Source organism: Chlorocebus sabaeus, chromosome 14 (genome assembly GCF_047675955.1).
Source record: "Chlorocebus sabaeus isolate Y175 chromosome 14, mChlSab1.0.hap1, whole genome shotgun sequence".
Taxonomy (NCBI): domain Eukaryota; kingdom Metazoa; phylum Chordata; class Mammalia; order Primates; family Cercopithecidae; genus Chlorocebus; species Chlorocebus sabaeus.
The window spans coordinates 27,682,270-27,703,931 of NC_132917.1; the positions used below are offsets into that span (position 1 = coordinate 27,682,270).

The 21,662-nt window shown below is 36.9% G+C and overlaps 1 protein-coding gene and 1 pseudogene across 7 annotated transcripts in view; one reads left to right on the forward strand and one right to left on the reverse strand.

The window, feature by feature from the left end:
- Positions 1-21,662, forward strand: part of BABAM2 (BRISC and BRCA1 A complex member 2) — a 452,593-nt gene that overhangs the window by 110,256 nt on the left and 320,675 nt on the right. The gene's annotated exons all lie outside the window — the stretch shown is intronic.
- On the reverse strand, positions 17,830-20,141 carry LOC103220579 (protein FAM133B pseudogene; annotated as a pseudogene).

Genomic DNA, 21,662 nt, shown 5'->3' on the forward strand with positions numbered 1-21,662 from the left:
CAGGGCTTTTACCTTTGTTTCTCTTAAGAAAATAAGGGAGGGGAGGTTCCAAGATGGCCAAATAGGAACAGCTCCAGTCTACAGCTCCCAGCGTGAGCAACACAGAAGACAGGTGTTTTCTGCATTTCCAACTGAAGTACAGGTTCATCTCACTGGGGCATGTCGGACAGTGGGTACAGCCTACGGAGCAAGAGCCAAAGCGGGGCGAGGCATCACCTCACCTGGGAAACTCAAGGGGTCAGGGAATTCCCTTTCCTAGCCAAGGGAAGCTGTGACAGACAACACCTGGAAAGTCGGGTCACTCTCATCCTAATACTGCGGTTTTCCAATGGTCTTAGCAAATGGCACACCAGAAGAGTATATCCCACGCCTGGCTTGGAGGGCCCCACGCTGATGGAGCCTCGCACATTGCTAACACAGCAGTCTGAGATCAAACTGCAGGGCGGCAGCGAGGCTGGGGGAGGGGTGCCCACCATTGCTGAGGCTTCAGTAGGTGAACAAACTGGCTGGGAAGCTTGAACTGAGTGAAGCCCACTGCATCTCAAGGAGGCCTGCCTGCCTCTGTAGACTCCACCTCTGGAGGCAGGGCATAGCTGAACAAAAGGCAGCAGAAACTTCTGTAGACTTAAATGTCCCTGTCTGACAGCTTTGAAGAGAGTAGTGGTTCTCCTAGCACGGAGTTTGAGATCTGAGAACAGACAGACTGCCTCCTCAAGTGGGTCCCTGACCCCCGAATAGCCTAACTGGGAGGCACCTCTCAGTAGGGGCCGACTGACACCTCACACGGCTAGATGCCCCTCTGAGACGAAACTTCCAGAGGAACGATCAGGCAGCAACATTTGCTGTTCTGCGATATTCGCTGTTCTGCAGCCTCCACTGGTGATACCCAGGCAAACAGGGATTGGAGTAGACCTCCAGCAAACTCCAACAGACCTGCAGGTGAGGGTCCTGATGGTTAGAAGGAAAACTAACAAATAGAAAGGACATCTACACCAACACCCCATCTCTAGGTCATCATCATCAAAGACCAAAGGTAGATAAAACCACAAAGATGGGGAGAAACCAGAGCAGAAAAGCTGAAAATTCTCAAAATCAGAGCACCTCTTCTCCTCCAAAGGAATGCAGCTCCTCACCAGCAATGGAACAAAGATGGACGGAGAATGACTTTGATGAGTTGAGAGAAGAAGGCTGCAGACGATCAAACTTCTCTGAGCTAAAGGAGGATGTTCGAACCTGTCACAAAGAAGCTAAAAGCCTTGTAAAAAGATTAGACGAATGGCTAACTAGAATAACCAGTGTAGAGAAGTCCTTAAATGACCTAATGGAGCTGAAAACCATGGCACGAGAACTACGTGACGCATGAACAAGCTTCAGTGGCCGATTCGATCAACTGGAAGAAAGGGTATCAGTGATGGAAGATCAAATGAGTGAAATGAAGTGAGAAGTTTAGAGAACAAAAGAGTAAAAAGAAATGAACAAAGCCTCCAAGAAATATGGGACCATGTGAAAAGACCAAATCTACTTCTGATTGGTGTACCTGAAAGTGACGGGGAGAATGGAACCAAGTTGGAAAACACTGTTCAGGATATTAACCAGAAGAACTTTCCCAACCTAGCGAGGCAGGCCAACATTCAAATACAGGAAATACAGAGAACGCCACAAAGATACTCCTCGAAAAGAGCAACTCCAAGACACGTAATTGTCAGATTCACCAAACTTGAAATGAAGGAGAAAATGTTAAGGTCAGCCAGAGAGAAAGGTCAGGTTACCCACAAAGGGAAGCCCATCAGACTAACAGCAGATCTCAGCAGAAACTCTACAAGCCAGAAGAAGTGGGGGCCAATATTCAACACTCTTAAAGAAAAGAGTTTTCAACCCAGAATTTCATATCCAGCCAAACTAAGCTTCATAAGTGAAGGAGAAGTAAAATCCTTTACAGATGAACAAATGCTGAGAGATTTTGTCACCACCAGGCCTGCCCTACAAGAGTTCCTGGAGGAAGCATTAAACATGGAAAGGAACAACTGGTATCAGCCACTGCAAAAACATGCCAAAATGTAAAGACCATCGATGCTAGGAAGAAACCACATCAACTAACGAGCAAAATAACCAGCTAACATCATAATGACAGGATCAAATTCACACATAACAATATTAACCTTAAATGTAAGTGGGCTAAATGCTCCAATTAAAAGATGCAGACTGGCAAACTGGATAAAGAGTCAAGACCCATCAGTGTGCTGTATTCAAGAGACCCATCTCATGTGGAGAGACACACATAGGCTCAAAATAAAGGGATGGAGGAAGATCTACGAAGCAAATGGAAAACAAAAAAAAAGCAGGGGTTGCAATCCTAGTGTCTGATAAAACAGACTTTAAACCAACAAAGATCAAAAGAGACAAAGAAGGCCATTACATAATGGTAATGGTATCAATTCAACAAGAAGAGCTGACTATCCTAAATATATATGCACCCAATACAAGAGCACCCAGATTCATAAAGCAAGTCCTTAGAGACTTAAAAAGAGACTTAGACTCCCACACAATAATAATAAGTCAGACTTTTATTATACATTTAAATAAAATGTGCAGTTGATTTTTGGTTATATTCCCTCAGGATCTTTAAATTAATTATTTCATATTCTTGTTTCAAAGGCTGGTCTTACAACTGGCTTGCTTTGTGTGCTCTTGGTATACAGGGTCTTTTGAGGGAAAGCTATTTATTTTTTAATAAAGTTTTAATTTTAGAGTTTTCGTTTTAGATTTATAGAATTGTTGCTGAGATAGTACAGAGAGCAGAGAGTTCCTGAGTGCTCCACATTCAGCTTCCCCTATTGTTAATATCTTATATTACTATGGTGTGTTTGTGACAATTGACAAACCAGTATTGATATATTATTATTAACTAAAGTCTATACTTTATTAAGATTTAAAAATTTTTTTCACAATGTCCTTTTTCTATTCTAGGATCCTATCTTGGATTCCACATCGCATTTAGTCCTCATGTCTGTTTGGGTTTCTCTTGTGACAGTTTCTCATATTTTCCTTGTTTTTGATAACTTTGATGGTTTTGGAGAGTGACTGGTCAGGTATTTTATAGAATGCCACTCAGTTGGGATTTGTCTGATGTTTTTTTCATATTTAGGCTGTGGTTATGGGCCTTTGGTAGAAAGACCTCAGAGGTACAAAGCCATTTTCATCACATATCAAGTCATATTGATAGTCACGTACTATTGATATGACTTTTCACTGTTGTTAACCTTAATCATTTGGCTTGAGGGAGTGTTTGCTACACTGTAAAGCTACTCTTTCTTTCCCCTTTTTATTACTTTACTATGGAAGGGTCTTACTGTGTGCAACCCACAGAAGTGGGGAGTTATGCCCTCTTTGAGGGCAGTGTCTGCATAAATTATTTGGAATTCTACTGCATGGGAGATTTGTCTATTCTCTCCATTTATTAATTTATTCAGTCATTTATTTACATCAGTGTGGACTTGCAGATATTTACTTTATACTTTGGGTTACAGTCCGATACTATGTTATTTATTTTGTTATTCAAATTCTTCCAGCTTTGGCCATTGGAAGTTCTTCCACTTGGTTCCTGTATTCCTTTGACATGCCCCCATCATTATAGATGTGTGTGTGTGTGTGTGTGTGTTTTTGTAGCATTTTCTTACCTTCTGGCACTATGAGATGATCTAGGTTCATCTTGTCAGTTTCCTGCTCCAGTCTTAGTATCAGTCATTTCTCCAAGGGAGCCCTTGTCCTTTTTATTGGAGAAAGGTCTTAGAAACCAAGATCTGAGTGCTAGGTGTGATTGTTGCTACTGGGATGTCATTGCTTTTATTTAGGTCCTTTCAGCTCACAGAGCAAGGAAATGTGCATTATCTATAAATATTTGTCTGTGTAGCCATCTGTACCTATATTAAGGGAAACATGATTTTACTGATGTCTTCAACTCTTATCTACTTCCACATGGATCATTCTAGTCACCAGGAAGGATTATTTTAAGATCCCATTTGTGTATGTACTGACGTCTGCCTTCCTGTGATATTATTCCTGTCTTTTTGTTAGTTAATTCCTTCTACAAACATGTATTGAGTCTATTTAATATTTAAGGCTTGCACTAGGTACAAGGGATACACAAATTAATGATTCATTGGTGCGTTCACAGTTTCTTCAATACCTGTTTATTGAATACCTCATATTTAGGCACTGTGCTCCATGCTCACACTTTAGAAGTGGGGAAAATATGGCTATAGACAGTTATGCTATAAGGCAGGTTGGAACTGTGATACAAGGTAGAAAGGAAAGTGTGTTCTTGTGTTGCTATTAAATAGTATGTAAGACTGAGTAATTTATAAAGAAAAGTAGTCTATTTGGGCTCACAGTTCTGCAGGCTGTACAGGAAACATGGTGCTGGCATCTGCTTCTGGAAAGAGCCTCAGGGATCTTACAATCATGACAGAAGGCACATGGGAAGTAGGCATGTCACATAGTGAGAGCAGGAGCAAGAGAGAGAGGAGGGTGTACTACACTTTTTCAAACAATCAGATCTCATGTGAATTCAGGGTGAGAACTCACTCATTACCATGAGGATAGACCCACCCCTATGCACCAAACACCTCCCACCAGGCCCCACCTCCAGGGAGTTAGATTTCAACATGAGACTTGGAGGGGACAAATATTCAAACTATATCGGAAAGGTAATAACAAAGTTCAAATGAAGAAGAAATTACTTCAGGAAAGGCAATCACATGATGAATTGTAGAAGTTAGAACATGATGAAATGCAAGTGACAGAAAATACAATCAAACAGGTAAAAAAAAAAAAAGAATGTATTGGTTCATATAACAGTAAAGATCAGGGAAAGAACTAGCTTGGGGGTGTGAATAGTTTTAGGGTTTAAACAGTGTCATCAGGGCTTTGCTCTGCCTTCTGCTCAAGCTGATATTATTATTAGGCTCTTCCTAGTATCTCCTAGTACTTCTAGGTGAACGTCACAACACCAAGTTCCAAAGAAGAGAAAGTCTGATATCACAAAGTCTTGGAATTGAGACTTGTCTTGACTTACCTCATATAGGTCATTGTATCCATAAACATTATTGCTCTGGGGAATAGAATGTGCTGATAAGCTTAGCTTTGCACATATGCTCCATCTGTTTCACAGATGTTGTTTTTGTGATTATTATTAATCAAGGTATTCATTTTTGTTTTGTGAACTTGTCCATATATTTGTTATATTTTACAATAAAGTTTTTTTTTAAAAAAGAGCTAAGTATATTCAGCATATAAATGTTAATCAATGTAATTCCTCAGATTCAGGTAGTCCACTTAATCCTAAGATGGCTATCTACAAAGAAATTTACTCCTAGACACGTCATGTCAAATTACAGAAAACCAAAGACAAGGAGAAAAACCTAAAAAAAACCAAACAAACAAACAAAAAAACCAGAGAAAAGAAAAGAGCAACCATTAGATTGTTAGCTGACTTCTTAATGTCATTAATGGAAGATATAATACAGTTTAGTGATATATTTAATGTGATAAACTAAACAACCGTTTAAAATCCCATACCTAGCAGAAAGATTCTTGACTAATTTCAGTGAAATAAATCCATTTTCAAGTAAACAAAAGCAGAGACTTCGTCATTAGCAAACCTTTACTAATTCTTCAGGGAGATGAAAGACAAAAACCTCAGTTGGAAGATAGAGGTGCAGAAAGGAGTAAATGGCAACAAAATATAATAAAGGGAGCCAGTAGCTAAAGAGGGTATAAAATTATAAATCATCTAGAGGGTGTTTTAGCTAGAATTGTTTTATACGTTTTGGTAGTTATTAGGATTTATGTTCCCAATATACTTCATGTAGGCAAATATTAAAATTATGTGACTTCTTGGTGTTTACTGATTTGGGAGTGGGGAAGTGGGTGACCGAAGGGTGAAAAAAGAAAATGACATTAAAGCTTGGCTTTGCAAGTAGATAATTTAATGTTGACCATGTCTGCCATCCTGCTTTCTGCATTTCTCTTCTTGTATTGCTGTGTGGTGCTATGATTATTTCATGGGGAAATCAGGAATAGCACTCTATTGCTGGATCGTACCTCCCAAAGATTTCAATTTATTTATTTAGTCTGAGGTAGAACCTAGGCATCAGTGGTTTTAGAAAGCCAATTCTAAGGCTGGGCAACATGGCAAAACCTTGTCACTACAAAAAAAAAAAAAACACAAAAATTAGCCAGGCATGGTGGTGTGCACCTGTAATTGCAGCTACTTGGGAGGCTGAAGTGGGAGAATTGTTTGAGCCAGGGAGGTTGAGGCTGCAGTGAGCTGAGATTGTACCACAGCACTCCAGCTTGAGCAACAGAGTGAGACCCTGTCTCAAAAACAACAAACAAAGCCAATTCTAGTGTTATAGCCAGAGTTGAGAACTACAGGTATTGAAAATGAATACAGGCGAGACAGATCGGAATTCTAGACTTAGTTCTATTGATTTGTAAGTGGGTTATGCTGGGTCTATGTATTTATTTATTGATAAAACTGATAAGTACCTATCTCACAAGGCCATTTTAGGGAATAAAGACAGTAATATTTGAATGTAAAAATGGAAAGAAAACCAGAGGTGTGGAGGCCAAAATGACTAAGGGCAACGTATAATCATTACCAGAGAGAACTTGGCACATAGATGTATTTTCAAAGAAGCCGTAAGTTTATCTTTATAATTGAAGCAGTTGGTTTTGACTTTTGCACTTATCTTTCAACTCATATAGAAATGAGGTTTTGTGCTTACTAAAGTCTTTAGGATTGGGATTGCTCTGCTGTACTTGGGTTATCTACAGGAATGGGCACATTACAGAGGAAGAGTCTCATAAATTTTGAATCTGGTTCTAATATATGTTTTCTCTAACATTTTTAAAAAGCAAAAAAAAAAAAAAAAAAAAAACCCTTAGCCATTAAAAAACATTTTTCAGAGAAATTATCTGCATCCTGCTGAGAATTTTATGCCAAACGGCAGCCCCCACACAAGCTTTGGAGAGCCAAGCTATTTAAACCTGTAAAGGAAAACGCCAGCTCAGCCCTTACACTGGTTTGATGTAATCCTTTAACCACAGGATGGTTTCTAGCCTTGAATTGACAATGACTCAGTAGATCTTGTATACATTTTAAGAATGTTTTTAAGTAGGTAGGATTATAAAAATAGAAGTACAACATTATTATAAACAAAACATTCAACACATTGAACACAGTTTCTTGAATATGTTTCAAGAACATTTATGAAGAAGCCAAATTGAAAAGTAAAGTCTGGATTATTATAGAATTTTTAAAAGAAGGACAGCTAATTACTTAAAGTATCTAAAATAGTTTATTAGAGGTTATCAGTCACTTTTTAAAATAAAAGGGGGGTGGTTCTTTAGGAGGTTAAAAAATTAATTTGCACAAACACTAATTGACATAACAATTATGTATAATTTTTAAAGATACTTTTTTTGTTGTTAAGAGATGGGATCTCACTCTGTTGCCTAGGCTGGAGGTGCCGTGGCACAATCACAGCCCACTGCTGCCTCGACTTCCTGGGCTTAGGTGATCCCACCTCAGCCTCCTGAGTAGCTGGGACCACGCTTCTATGCCTGACTTAAAGATACATTTTTAAAAGACTTGTTTATTTTAGTAATTTGAAGATGTTTCCAAGGTTAACATGAACTTTAGCCTAGTTAGCACCTCTGGGAATTATTTTTAAAAAGCAAAATGTGTCTCAATGAGATTTGACTTTAATTTAAAACTAATTTAATGTATTAGTTAACCATTTATTTTACTTTCAACTACTATCTAGTTTCTACTCCAAAATCAGTAAATCTATACAGATTAAATTAAAAGCATTTTCAAGTCAGGAAAAGATAACTATTTCAAACTTTTGCGTTCATATGTTTTTATTGCTATATGAATAGAACTGAATAGAAATAATTCTGGAATTAGCTGTAGATTTATGTTATGTATGTATCTTGTCTAGTTCATAGTGAATACAAATAGACAACCTTAGTTGTGTTTTACTGAATTAGAAAATCTGTAATAGTAATTGTCAGCCTTTTCATACTAAACGTAAATAATTGAAATACTGTCTGTTAACCTAAGGATTTTGACTTCTTGAAGAGAGCTTTAAGTCCATTTCTTTTGTTTTATTAGTATTTTTTGGACTTTTAAATTTATAAGTGTTAAATTTGAGATAAAAATTTTTGTGCTATTTTGCAACATGCCCGGTGAAATTTTTCTTTGTCAAGGAAATAATGCATTTTAAAATGTTTATAACCTTTAGAATAAAGGACTAAGGAAGTTTTGAAAATTGATAAAATTTTAAGCCAGATTAAACAATTGATTAATTGCATACCTTCTTTAACTGTTAGCATCATGTCATGGCTATAAATTTGTAACTAGCCATTTTAGAAATCCAATCATAATTCTTAGGTATAATTTTCAGAAATGAAAACAACAAAATTAATTACAACTGTAGAATTCTCTTATTTGAAAAGCTTTCTATTTTGGAGTATTGTGTAATGAATCCCCATGGATCTCATTTCAATAATTGCCACGTCATAATCTTGTTTCATCTATACTCCTATTCACTTACTGCCTAGCATCGTAGTTTGAAGGAAACCCCACATATTATGACATTTCATCCGTAAATATTTCAGTATAATACTCAAAAAGATAAATCTTTTAAAAAGCATAACCAAAATACCATTATCTTATCTGAACAAATTGACAGTAATTCCCTAGCGTCATCAAATAACCAGTCACTGTTCAAATTCCTAATTGTTTGAATTAAGATCTATGCATTGCGATTAATTGTTATGTCAAGTCTTTTTTAACTTACTGGTTTTCTCCATCTTTTTTTTTTTTCCCTTTTTTGCAATTTATAGCTGCAGAAACAGGGCCATTTGTCCTAGAAAATTACCACAGACTAGATTGTGCTGATTGTGTCTCTGTGGTATAGTTTAACATGTTCCTTTGTTCCTCTGCAGTTCGTATAAATTGGTAGTTGGATATATGTCCCAAATTTCTTGCACCTTAAATTACTTGGTCCATAGTCACAAACCAAAAGTAACCCTGGTTTCCCCTACCATCCTGGTTTCTAAATTTTGTGAAATAGCTGAAATAAGGACTATGTGCTTTATTTTATACACGACATAGAGAGGCATCTTTAGATTTTATTTAGATAATTGTGTATAATGCCTGACTGAAGATTAGAATTTGCAGTGACATTAGTTATAGCAAAATGAGACAAATATGTGTATAGCAAGTAGAAAAGAACTATCAAAAGCAACAAGGGTTGTAAAGGTACAGTATCCTGGTGTCATTTATTTTAAGGACAGGTAGCCTATTCACCTAAAACGTCCCTAACTATATCACTCTTTTTAAAAAGTGGCTATCTGTTCTTACAAGAATGACCCCTGTTCATCAAGTAAAGTGAATTATACTAAATATGCTTTATTTTGAACAATAACAGGAGCAACTAGAGAGTTAACAGTTTAGTTTAGCACTTGAAGGATTAAGGAACTACACATTGTAGTTGAAAAATATGGTGATCTGGTTAATCTGTCACCCCTGTGTATGATATATTTAATGTGTGCATATTAATGTTAGGTGTCATATATAAAAATTACAGAAATTCTTCTGTATTGAGAGTAGTAGGGAAATAAGATATACTGATTAATTCAATATTCAGACTCATAAAAATATACTATATAAGCTATATATGGACCACCAGTTCTTTTAAAATAATTGATTTTTAAAATAAAATACCCCTCACACTAAAAGTAGAACATAATTTGATCTTTTTTTTTTGATTGTTTGGAAGCATTTAAGAGACTTTATAGAATCAGAATTATTATTAACCTTAATTATCATTATATTGTAGCAGTATAGCAGAGTTGATTAATGCAGAGTTCCAAAGTAATGTTTGTTACCAGAGGATTTTCACTGGATTAAGAAAGCCTAGATGGTAGTCACAAAGAATCACATAAAGAGACAGGAACCACTATGGATACATATATATGTGTGGCTGCATACATAGACTTGTATTTACTCATGTGCACAGGTGTACATATTATTACATTTATAATGTATATTGTTAAACACATATATATATATCAACTTGTGACATGTGCAGCCATTACCAGTACTAAGGAAGCTGCAAATGGAAGGAATTTGATCAAAATTTACCAAGAGGAAATTGGCTCCAAGACATAATGCTTTTGGCTGGAGAAGATAGTGATCCTGGCACAGTATACTCTCTATTTCCTTGTTAGAGCTCCAAGATTAAAAGAATTAGCTACATAGAGGCAGATGCTTGGTAGCTTTCTGGAAGCACAATTATAAGGTTTATGAAAAACAGGAAGATCAACATCACATACAGGTTTTATGAACTGGGAACTGATTTAATGTGCTATTTTGTATGCCTTAGACCTTGTCTATTGAGCCATAATAATTTCATTTCATTTTTATAACTACTTTTACATTCTTTTTTTTTTTTTTTGAGATGGAGTCTCACTCTGTCGCCCAGGCTGGAGTGCAGTGACCGGATCTCAGCTCACTGCAAGCTCTGCCTCCCAGGTTTACGCCATTCTCCTGCCTCAGCCTCCTGAGTAGCTGGAACTATAGGCGCCTGCCACCTGGCCCGGCTAGTTTTTTGTATTTTTTAGTAGAGACGGGGTTTCACCATGTCAGCCAGGATGGTCTTGATCTCCTGACTTCGTGATCCGCCCGTCTCGGCCTCCCAAAGTGCTGGGATTACAGGCTTGTACATTCTTATTTTAAGTGTGTTAGCCTTTGGAAAGAAATCATGTCTTAGAATGCTTTTAAGATACTATTTTTCAGATTGTTCAAACTTTTGTGATTGATGACTGTAATTAGTCATATTGCATATTGTATTTTCAGAATTGCTCTCCAATTTTCTTTTGTCTACTTCTGCTAATAACCACAGATTAACTTGGCTCCCAGTAGCCAGTATCTTTATTGACCCTGGAAAATGTTTTGGATCTTTAATATACCTAATTTTGTTTATAATGAGTTGAATAGTGGTGATCATTCACTTGAAAAATAGTTTGAGTGCCCACTTTGAATAACCCATAATGTCTAACACAGTATTTGCATAGAGATGAGTAAGATACTGTTCCTGTTCTCCCATACTTTATAATCTCATAGAAGGCGAGTGATATGAAGTAACTATATTACCTAGACATTCAGCGATTTCTTATGAACATTAGTGGGTGCAACGAATAGGAGAGGTTTCTTTTTATCTTTAATTTTCAATGACTGAGAAACTTCAGCTATTCTTTTGCTTACATGACACCAATAAACACCTGATACATCTACCATAAATGAAGAGACCATGAGAGGAAATAAATAGTCTTTTTAGGAGATGCCCCAAAATCTCAATAATCTTATTTGTAGCAGGGGCTACGAGCTCAAATGTCTGAAGGAGCCAGTCAAGTGTACCCAGGTAACACAAATGAATGAAAAAGTGGGTATAAAACAGTTGGAATTGGTGAGGATTGTGACCTGCTGAAGTGTGTATGCTTTGTTTAAAGATTTTCAAATAAAAATTTGTGTGGGTCAAAGAAAGCATGTCTGCAGGCTGAGGCGGTCAATTTACAAATGCTCCATAATTCCTTAATCTTAATGAAACCATCACAAAAACATTTGAGAGAAAAGATGATGATTTAAAATTAAACACAAATAAATATGTCCAATTTGAGAATGATCACACCATTGAGTAAGCTATTTGGCACTCTCCCCCCTAGGGCACAAGTGACATTAAATCAGGGGTGATGGGATCTCAGGGGGAGCCTGGGTGATATTACAGATCTAGGCAGATAAAAGGATCAAATTTAGTAAAATTCAGTACTATAGGAGAAGCAGAAATGAGCAAGAGTGATGTTGGCTCTCCTTGGTTGAAGATGTTTTTCCCCCCTGCATATGGGCAGCTCTGGATTCCAGGGGTAATCATTGTTAGAAATAGACCAGAGGTCTGGAGACACAATCTGTAACTTCCTGGGAATACATATGGGGCAACTAGTAGAAAGCTCTAGTGAGTGGAGCTTTTAACCATCATTTAGTCAATGGATTATGTGAAGGTCTAGCGAGGTTATATGAAATTATTTGGGCCTTTAATCACAATGAGAAAATTCACTGGAAAAATAATTAAGTGTTCTGGGTTTTGTCTGCTATCTGAATGCCTGAACCTGACTCCAAAATCGTGAAAAGATTATGTAGGACCAAGGAGCAGATCTCACCCCAGGTGTACTTGATCAGTGTATCAGAGGGTTATATCTGATACTCTGTCTTTTTAGGATGCTTCCACAGTTATTCTGATGATAGCCAGTGTGGAAGCTAGGGTAGTAGGTAGGAAAGGTTCATATACTTGTAGGGAAAAATCAGGCTTCCCTGGTTAATGAAGATTGCATATTGACAGCCTTCTATCAAGGGATTTTTTAAAAAGTAAAATGCTCTTTATTAATAAAAAGAAACCTAGTGTGTTCGACGATGAGTTAGTTGATGGCAGGAGAAATTGGCAGCTTGGGATGTTACGGTTTTGTTAAGGTTTGTGAAGCACTTCGTTGGAGAGAGTATGTCTTCATGATTATTTATCCTGAGACCCAGGGAAGGCTGTTTGGATGGTACCATTTGAAACAGATGCTTTTATTTAGTTGACTTTGAGAAGCACCACAATTTTGAAAGAACTGGTGAGGAATGGGTTTAGGGGCTAGAGACGGATGGCAGTAGTTTAAGGAAGTGACAGTTGATGAAACAATAATCATTGTGTATTGCTAAGTTGATAAATGGTTTGAAGGCAGTCACCATGGCTGCCTTCTGGGGACCCATTTTAAGTCTCCTGGAGAGAGAATGTGTACAAAAGATGTAAATGTTTACTGGCCAGAGGCACACATTTCCAGTGTGGCATGGAGCCAGCATTCATATGATACCACAGGACAGCTTGTACATGCTGAATATTTCCAGTCAAGTGGAGGAAAGGTAAAAATATCTCCTGTTTAAGGGACCGTAAAGCCAGCGAAGGCCTCCTGTCTAAGCTCAGTGCTAAAGAAGGGCTGGGGTACTGCTCATTGTGTGCATGTCAGTAATCAAAGACACTTGTCAGTAATCAAAGGGTCCTTATTTAGTCTGGAACAGTTGTTCATTTTTCTCCTTTACGTCCTTCAGTGGGACTGTTGGCTTTTTTTTATAAGTTTCACTTGATTACCCACTGAATCAAATACCCTATTGGTGTTTGAAAAGCTGTAGGATGGGGAACATCTCAGATGCCTATTTCAGATCCATTTTAACTTGAATTTATTGAATGAGTTGTAATATACAAAAATATAGTTTCTGTTTTTCCTCATTTCCTTATTATTTATTTTTTCCTTAAGAAAAATCATTATAATCATTGTTGGGTTAGTAGAAATAGATTAATTCTCTATGTAGATTTTTCTGCAGATAAATGTAGGAAGCTACTCAACTTTTGTTTCTGGCAGAAAACCCACACCAAATCCATACTTTTGGTTGAAGTGCTCTTGAGTAGTTATATGGCCTGGTAAGAGCTCATGTGCCTCTTCCTCTGATCTTTCCCCTAAAGAGGTAAAATGGTGATAATGGTATTGTGGTGTGTCAGCACTCTTTTATTTTCTTAATTTTCTTTTTTTCCATTTTTTTTAAGTGACAGAAACCTGATTCAAACTGGCTTTAACTATAAAGAGAATTAATTGGCTTAGAGAACTCAACAGTCCAGAATTGAGCATCAGACAAAGCTTGGTCCAGTGGCTGAAATAATGTCATTTAAGGACCTGGTTTCTACCCATTTCTTCTCTTCTCTGCTCTGCCTCTCATTGTGTTAACTTTTAGTCTCCATATCTGTGCAGGTTCACAAGTCTTTTCCCTCATAAATGAATAATTGTTACTACAATTCAGACTTTATATTATCCTATCATAGGAAGAAAGTAAGCCTTTATTTCTCAGCAGTCCCAGCTGATGTCTTTATTTATCTCATTTGGTTTGATTGGTTATGTATCCAATGGCTGAAGCAAACATTGAGCTAAGTGCATAGGCAATGTTGATGGGGTTAGATAGTGAGGACCTATAGAGCTTATAGAGAACTGGAGGTTCTCACTCAAAACTCATGCCTGAGAATGGGGAAGGGAAGTCTCCCCAACAAAATTTGGGTTGATGTTATCAGCAAGAGGGGAATGGATGTTGGACATGAAACAATGGATGTTTACTAAATGTAGGTTTAGGCTAAGGATATTATATGGATCTGGGGATAAGAGATAGAGCTTTTAGAGGGAAGAGTAAAGACATTGAAAGCTCTTTAATATCCCATGTGCTGTGCTTTGTGGATATGCTTTCCTTCAGTTGAGTGTCTATTTCGCTTTGCTTTTTCTTTCTTGCTCTTATAGCTGCATGTGGCTGTTACAACCCAAAGAGCCTAGGGTAGTCTCCTTTTCATTTGGAGTTTTATCTGCCCATTTGCACATGAGTGGTGTTACTAGGACATTGGTGGTTTTAAGACCACTGGCCAGGAAAGCCTGTAACTGGGATTTTGACTAAGAGGAAGAGGGTCTGGCAAATATTGCAGGTCTAAAGTCCAGGGAGCTCAGCTAAGGTGAGGAGAAACAGTTACATAATATAAATCCTTGTAGTCCAGGGGCCTAGTCTCGCTAGGGAAGTCATCTAGGGCAGAGGTCTGCAACCAGGTGCCAGAGCCTGCAGATGTTTCTCTAGTTGTAAATAACAACTTGGTTGAAGCTGTTTGCTCTTCTTGTTCCATACCGCCCATTCCTGTGGGTTTCTTTGTGATTATCATAGTCAGAAGGAAAGAAGAATCTACTGTGGGGTCTGGTGCCGTCTGAGACAGGAAAAAAGTTACTATCTTGATTTAGGAGAATGGAAAGGAGTCCCCTATGGCTATAAAATATTCAGTGCCAGCAGAGGGTCACTAAGCTTAAAAGATCTTTCATTGTGATTTAAATAATTTGCTCCAAGTTTAAAATCTTTGGACGGAATTTGGATTCTTAACTTTCTAAGTTTGAAAAATTCCTGAAGACATTTTCTGATGAAAAGTGTAACACTAACAAAGTGTTTGCTTTAACTAAATGATTGCAGTTAATTTCTTGTAAAGAAACACAGAAGCACACATTAACTTAAAATAAGCTCACACTGTTGTTTCTTGTAGTACAGCCAGGAAAAACAGTAACAAGCTGTCTCCTTCAAAATCACATCCCTGGATGATATTCGAGCAACCTGGAAAATTTAAATACATCCCCAGGAAAAACAATTTGAATTAAGTTAGAAATCGTATTTGCTAATTCCCTTTCTGCCATTGCCTTTCATTCTCTGACTCTGAGTAGCATTAATTGAGAAGGTGTGTGGCATCAATAGCTAAGGTAAATGGTGACATTCATTTCAGAGCCACGGCCAACCTAGGGCCACAAAAATAGTTTTAATGTTTAGGATTCATAAATCAAATTTTAGCCTACATTGACATTTTGTCCTAATAATATTAATTCATATATTTTTGAGAAACCACTGGTTTAAAACTTGAGCATTTTGGCCGCAAATAGATTTGATTTTGTATTTAAAAGCTATTACCTTACAATTGTGAGGATAAAGACAAAACCTGTGGAAGAAAGAGAGTAGATTTAGTTATTAGTTATTCTAGTACTCTTCACAGTGCTTATATTCAATAATTTTATTGGCCTTAGTTCTTGGCCTTAGTTCTCTAATACGTGTTTTGGAAAATACATTATTTTTATTCTCTAAGTATTTACAGTTAGAAGAATGGCTAATTAAGATTCTTTTCCTTTGGGTATTCGTTTCATTCCTGTCCTATTTGAGGGAGTTTCCAAGATAGAAAGGAATCTGCCTACTTTCTTTCTCTTAATAAATGAAGAAGATTGGATCAAGAGATGTGGTTTAAAATTTCTTCCCTCTCCACTTCTCTCCCACTTTTGTTTCCTCCCATTTATCCATCCCCAGTTCTTAAGAAAGAAACACAAGTTGGAAATAAGCTGGGTGATCCTAGAGACTCATTTGAAGTGGAAATTCAAGATGGAGTGGGGCTGCATACTGGTCACTTTCTTTTAAGAGGAACTGAAAGGTAATCTATATAGCAATTTCTGATGGGCAAGAAGGGACTTTACAGGCTTTTGAATTTTATCAATGGAGCCATAGGTATCATTTTGGGATACTTTTACATGTTTTAGGTTTAAAGCCTACTTGCCTGTGGAGGAAACTAGACATGTGAAGTATGCCACCTCGAAAGATTCTGACACCCTGGCACAAAATTGAGATGATAAATTCTTGTAAGATTCCACCAGTAGATCATCTCTTGATAGATATTTGAACATGCCCTAGAATTCCTGTTAATTGGAAGTCTGGCTTACCTAGCAACTGAGTGAGGCTGCCTACTGAATGGCGTTTTGAAAAGTTCAGACTTACAATTTCCTATTTTGCTTTTTCTCCATTATGAGTCTTACCAGTCCTATCACAAACTTTTGTGGGAAAGTGGTTTTTCAGCTACAAAGGTATTTGTGCATTTTGCCCAAGACATATGTCGTCCTCAAGAATATATAACTGTCATGTTCTGTATTGACCTGGGAATCAGGATCACATTACCACAAGTAGCTAGAAGATTTTATTGATTGTAAGCCAGGGAATGGTCTGATTGATTTTATCCTGCAAGTCAAAAAAAAAAAAAAAATATATATATATATATATATATAGCTGTTTTAGAAGGACAGACAGACAGACACACACACACACACACACACACACACACGTGCGTACACATGGCTAAGAGCGAAGTTGGTTGTTGGTTGAGAAGCAGATCAGAACCTTGGAGAGCTCAAGATAAAGGAGGGGCAGAACCACAATCAGAAGCTTCCATGGCTTCCATGACTGCTCCCAAAAACTCCCAAAAATGGATGAGTTTTTCTGGAGCAACAGCCAGCTCCACTCTGCTTATTGTTAAATCCTACATATGTAGGATTTAAGAAGATAAATCCCTTTTACTCCAAGCATGAGCTGCATATTTGTTGACTAATTTGATAATTTGTGGCTAAAGTCTTAAAAACAAAAACTGAAAGGAAAGAAACAAAGGGACATACTTTTCTTTAGCACGTTTTTGTGAAGATCCTATGCTGTTCCTCCATGGCCATGTTGTGATTACGGATTCCACTTAGCAGGGCTTCTGGTATTGAGATGAAAGTCACATATAGGATGGGCGGAGGTAAAGTTAAGATTTCACTGAACTATTCACTGTGTATTGGACTAGATCAATTTTTCCAAAAAAAGATTCTTTTCAAATAACATTTTTGATAAAACTCCAACCAAGCCAAACTAAAACAAAAACTAGAAGAACAGAGATGTTCTCGTTGAAACAGGGTTTGGAAGGTCTGAAGTGCCTTCTGTTCAGACTAATTCTGGCTCCACCAGAAGCCCCTAAACACAGGTCGCAAATCACCATGTTTTACTGGCGTACATTCAGTTTACTTGTCAGACACAGTTCCTAAGTAAGTGTGAGGACTTATCCTGTGTTTCTAGGAATACTTTTACTGGCCCAAATTAATCCCAGAAGTGGCCATTTATTGCTGTCTACTTAGGTATTCATTTGGATGGCAGATATTTGCATTTCTTTCTTTTCTTTTTTTTTTTTTTGTCACTCAACTTGTTTATGGTAAGTCTCAGCTTCAATATGAAGCTTTTTTTTTTTTTTTTTTTTTTTTTTTTAATCAAAACCCTGCATTTTACATGCTAAATATCTTGGCAAGTAGGTTGTTAAACATAGTAATGAACTTAAGACAGCAAGAGTGAGGAGTTAACAAAAGCTAAACATTGCAGCCTAAACAAAATTCATACAAAAAATAAACTATCACTGGTTACATAAAATTTTCCTGACTGGTTAAAACTTAGTATAAAATATGCATTTTAGAATCCTTAGCTATCAAGTTCAAAAAGTACCAGTGTCTATTTAAAATAATTCCTTTCCCAAGCCAAAGTGTAATCAAAATTATTTCAAATGGCATAACACATTCTAATGCTAAAAAATATTCATGATTATTGAAGTGGAGGTAAATCCCAGAGCTTTTGGGACTTTCTCATGCTGCAAATGGCTGTTTCTCTAGTTCACTCAAAGCAGCATATGACAGCATCCAAGGATGACACTAAGCTCAGTAAAGGGCAAGACTGCTGGTAGCCAGCTCTGACCTCCCCGTGAAGCATGGCTGCTGTGTCCACAATACGGATGTGTGAGGATCAAAGGCACACTATTCTGCTAGCTAAAGAGAGAGCAAACCACCCCCTCCAACCTCCTTCCCCAGGTAAATAAAAGTATATAAGGGGAAAAAATTAAAATACACTTATTTACAGAATAAGGGTTTTGAAATATTAATGTAATCCCTCCTTCAAAAATTTTAACTAGAGTCATCTGGTCATTTCTGATCACATCTTAAAGATGTATCCAGATTCAATTTCGGTTGGTTTATCCTTAGACACTTCTAGTCAAAAGTATTGATTTTATTCCCAAATATCTTAACCACTAGTACGACTGCAGTGTATTATCTCCCAGAGTTATCAAGCGCTATAAGAGAAAAAAATAGATGTTCAAGCAGCAGGCAACATTTATGGCCCTTTCACACAGTGGCATCTGAGTGGCTACTGAATAGTCCAGGAATAATTCTAAAAACAAGAAAATTCATGCATTTTAGTAAATATGTTGTAGTTTTCACAGTTGCAATTTCCTCAGACATTGTGCTTTCTTTATAAGGGAATCCTGATTTTTCTGAATGTTATGGTGAGTCAGGACTTTAACTAGCAGTCTTCTTTTTCTTCTTCTTACTGTGTTTCTTATGCTTCTTTTTCTTTCTTTCTTTTTTTTTTTTTCTGTTGCTTTTTCTTGTTCTTCACTGCTTTTCATCTTTTTTGCTCATACCTCCTCAATATACTCTGATTCTGACAAGGACTCTGATGATAAAGGTTTGTCTTCTGAGTATATCTTTCTCTTTTTTCTGAGTCCTTTAATGTCCTTTTCTTTCTCAGTGGCATCTTTTGACTTCTTTTTCTTTTTAAAACTATCCTTACTGTCTGATTCAGTTTCTGATTTGGACCTTTCAGAAGATTTATGTGAACGGTTCTTCTTTCTCTTTCTCCGTTTTCCTTGTCTCTTATCCTTATCTTCAGAATCTGAAGAACTGCTGGAAGAATCAGAGCTTGATGAAGAAGAAGATGAATACCTACCAGATTTTTTCTTTTTTCTTTCTCTGTCGCTTTTTAGATGAGCTCTCACTTCCACTTAACAATTTCCCCCTGTGTTTTTCTAGTTCTTTCTTCCAGTTCTCATTCATTTTATTCAGCCAAAGCCCTGGAGCCTTTCTTTTCCTTTTCTGGTTGCTCTTTTACTTCTTTCCAGGTAGGCCTTGGTCAATTAAGATAATCCTGTATTGTTGGCCCTGAAGACTGGATTGAACCCCTTGATCTTGCCATTGCTGTTGGATGCATCTAGGCCACCCATTTGTCCCACTTCCCCATGGTGCTGGGCTGAGCGCACAGTTGCACACCGAGGGAAACCTGGCCAGAGAAACGGCCGAAGTGGGCCCTCCGCAGGTGCATTTCTTTCTGATTAGCTTCTGTGCATCCCAGAATCCACTGTGTTTTAGACTGTAATGAACAACTTCAAACATCATAGCAACAATCTCATCAGACTCTATAGGCTCTGCTTACAAGGGGGAAGAGAATTATTTAGAATATTTGAAAATAAAGCCATGGAGGATCACAGAACTACCCTGTTTAATTTTTTTTGCCTTACCAATATTTATTTCTATGAGTGTGCTACAGTTTGTAGTAATGAAGGGTACTACTATGATATTCTTTCTTGTGTCCACTTCATTTTGTTCTTAATAGTTGAATCTTCTCAAGAACAAAATCCCAAAATATAATCTGCAAGTGAAAACCATAAGGGATATATATGATTGGCAGTGCTGTGGTACCTTTTTTTGTTTGCCATATGGCTATAAATATTTGAACAGTAGTTACATGGAAGAAGGAGTAGACTTGCTTTTCTTAATCCAGCTTCTCTTTCTCCCATCCTCAAATTCATGTTATGTCCACTCGACTTTTCAAAATTTGTAACTTGTTATATTTGAAGAAATTAGGAAAATATGTTTAAAATGATTTCATTTCAATTGTTTTAGATGATATATTAAAGGAATTATATATACTTAACAAAATGTACAGTATAAACACTTATTGTTGATAATACTTGATCCTCTTACAAATAGGTCAATAGTGTTCTCCAGATGGAGTGACATTTAAAAACATCGTGCTTGTTCAGTTCCAGTTTTGTTAGGAATGTAAAATGTTATTGGTGATTTCCTAAGACTTGCCATTTATTTTTATTTTTTCTGCATATTCCATATAATTTATTCATGATTATAGACATTAGAAGTTTAAAATTAGAATTTCCCTAATGCACTATTACTTTCTATGTTGTAGAAAGATTTTTTTCTTTTTTAACAGCATTATTGAGATCTAATTGATATATAACTCATCCATTTGAAATATAAAATTCAGTTGTTTTTAGTATATCCACAGAGTCGTGCAGTCATCAATTACCATAGTGAATTTAGAACATTTTAATCATTCCCAAAAAGAAACCATGTGCCCATTAGCAGTTCTCATTTCCCCCCAAGTCCCCAGCCCTAGGCAACCACTAATTTACAGTCTATCCCTGTAGATTTGGCTTTTCTAGACATTTTGTATAAATGGATTCATACAATGTGTGGCCTTTAGGTCTGCCTTCTTGCACAGCTTAATGTTTCAAGGTTGATCCCTGTCATTGCATGAATCAGTATTTCCTTTCTTTTTATTGTGGAGTGATACTCCATTGTATGTATGTACATATTGTATTTATTCATACGTTAGTTGATGGACATTTGGGTTGTTTGTACTTTTTATCTATTAGGAATAATGCTACTATGAACATTTGTATACAGGTTTTTTTTTTAATTTTTAATTTTTGTATTTCAGTAGGTTTTGGGAAACAGGTGGTATTTGGTTATATGAATAAGTTCTTTAGTGATAATTTCTGAGATTTTGGTGCATCCATCACCCCAGCAGTGTACGCTGTGCCCAATGTGTGGTCTTTTATTTCATGCCACCCTCACCCTTTCCTGAGTCCCCAAAGTCCAATATGTCATTCTTATACCTTTGTGTCCTCATTCTTATACCTTTGTGTCCTTGTAGCTCTTAGCTCCCACATGTGAGAGCATATGATGTTTGTTTTTTTATTCCTGAGTTACTTCACTTAGAGTAATAGTCTCCAGTTCCATCCAGGTTGCTGTGAATGCCATTATTTCATTACTTTTTATGACTCAGTAGTTTTCATATATGTGTGTGTGTGTGTGTATGTGTGTGTGTATATATACATATATATACACATTTTCTTTATCCACTTGTTGATTGATATTTGGGCTGGTTCCCCATTTTTGCAATTGCAAATTGTGCTGCTGTAAACATGCGTGTGCAAGTATCTTTTTCATATAATGTTTCCTCTGGGTGGATACCTAGTAGTGCAATTGCTGGATCAAAAGGTAGATCTACTTTCAGTTCTTTAAGGAATCTC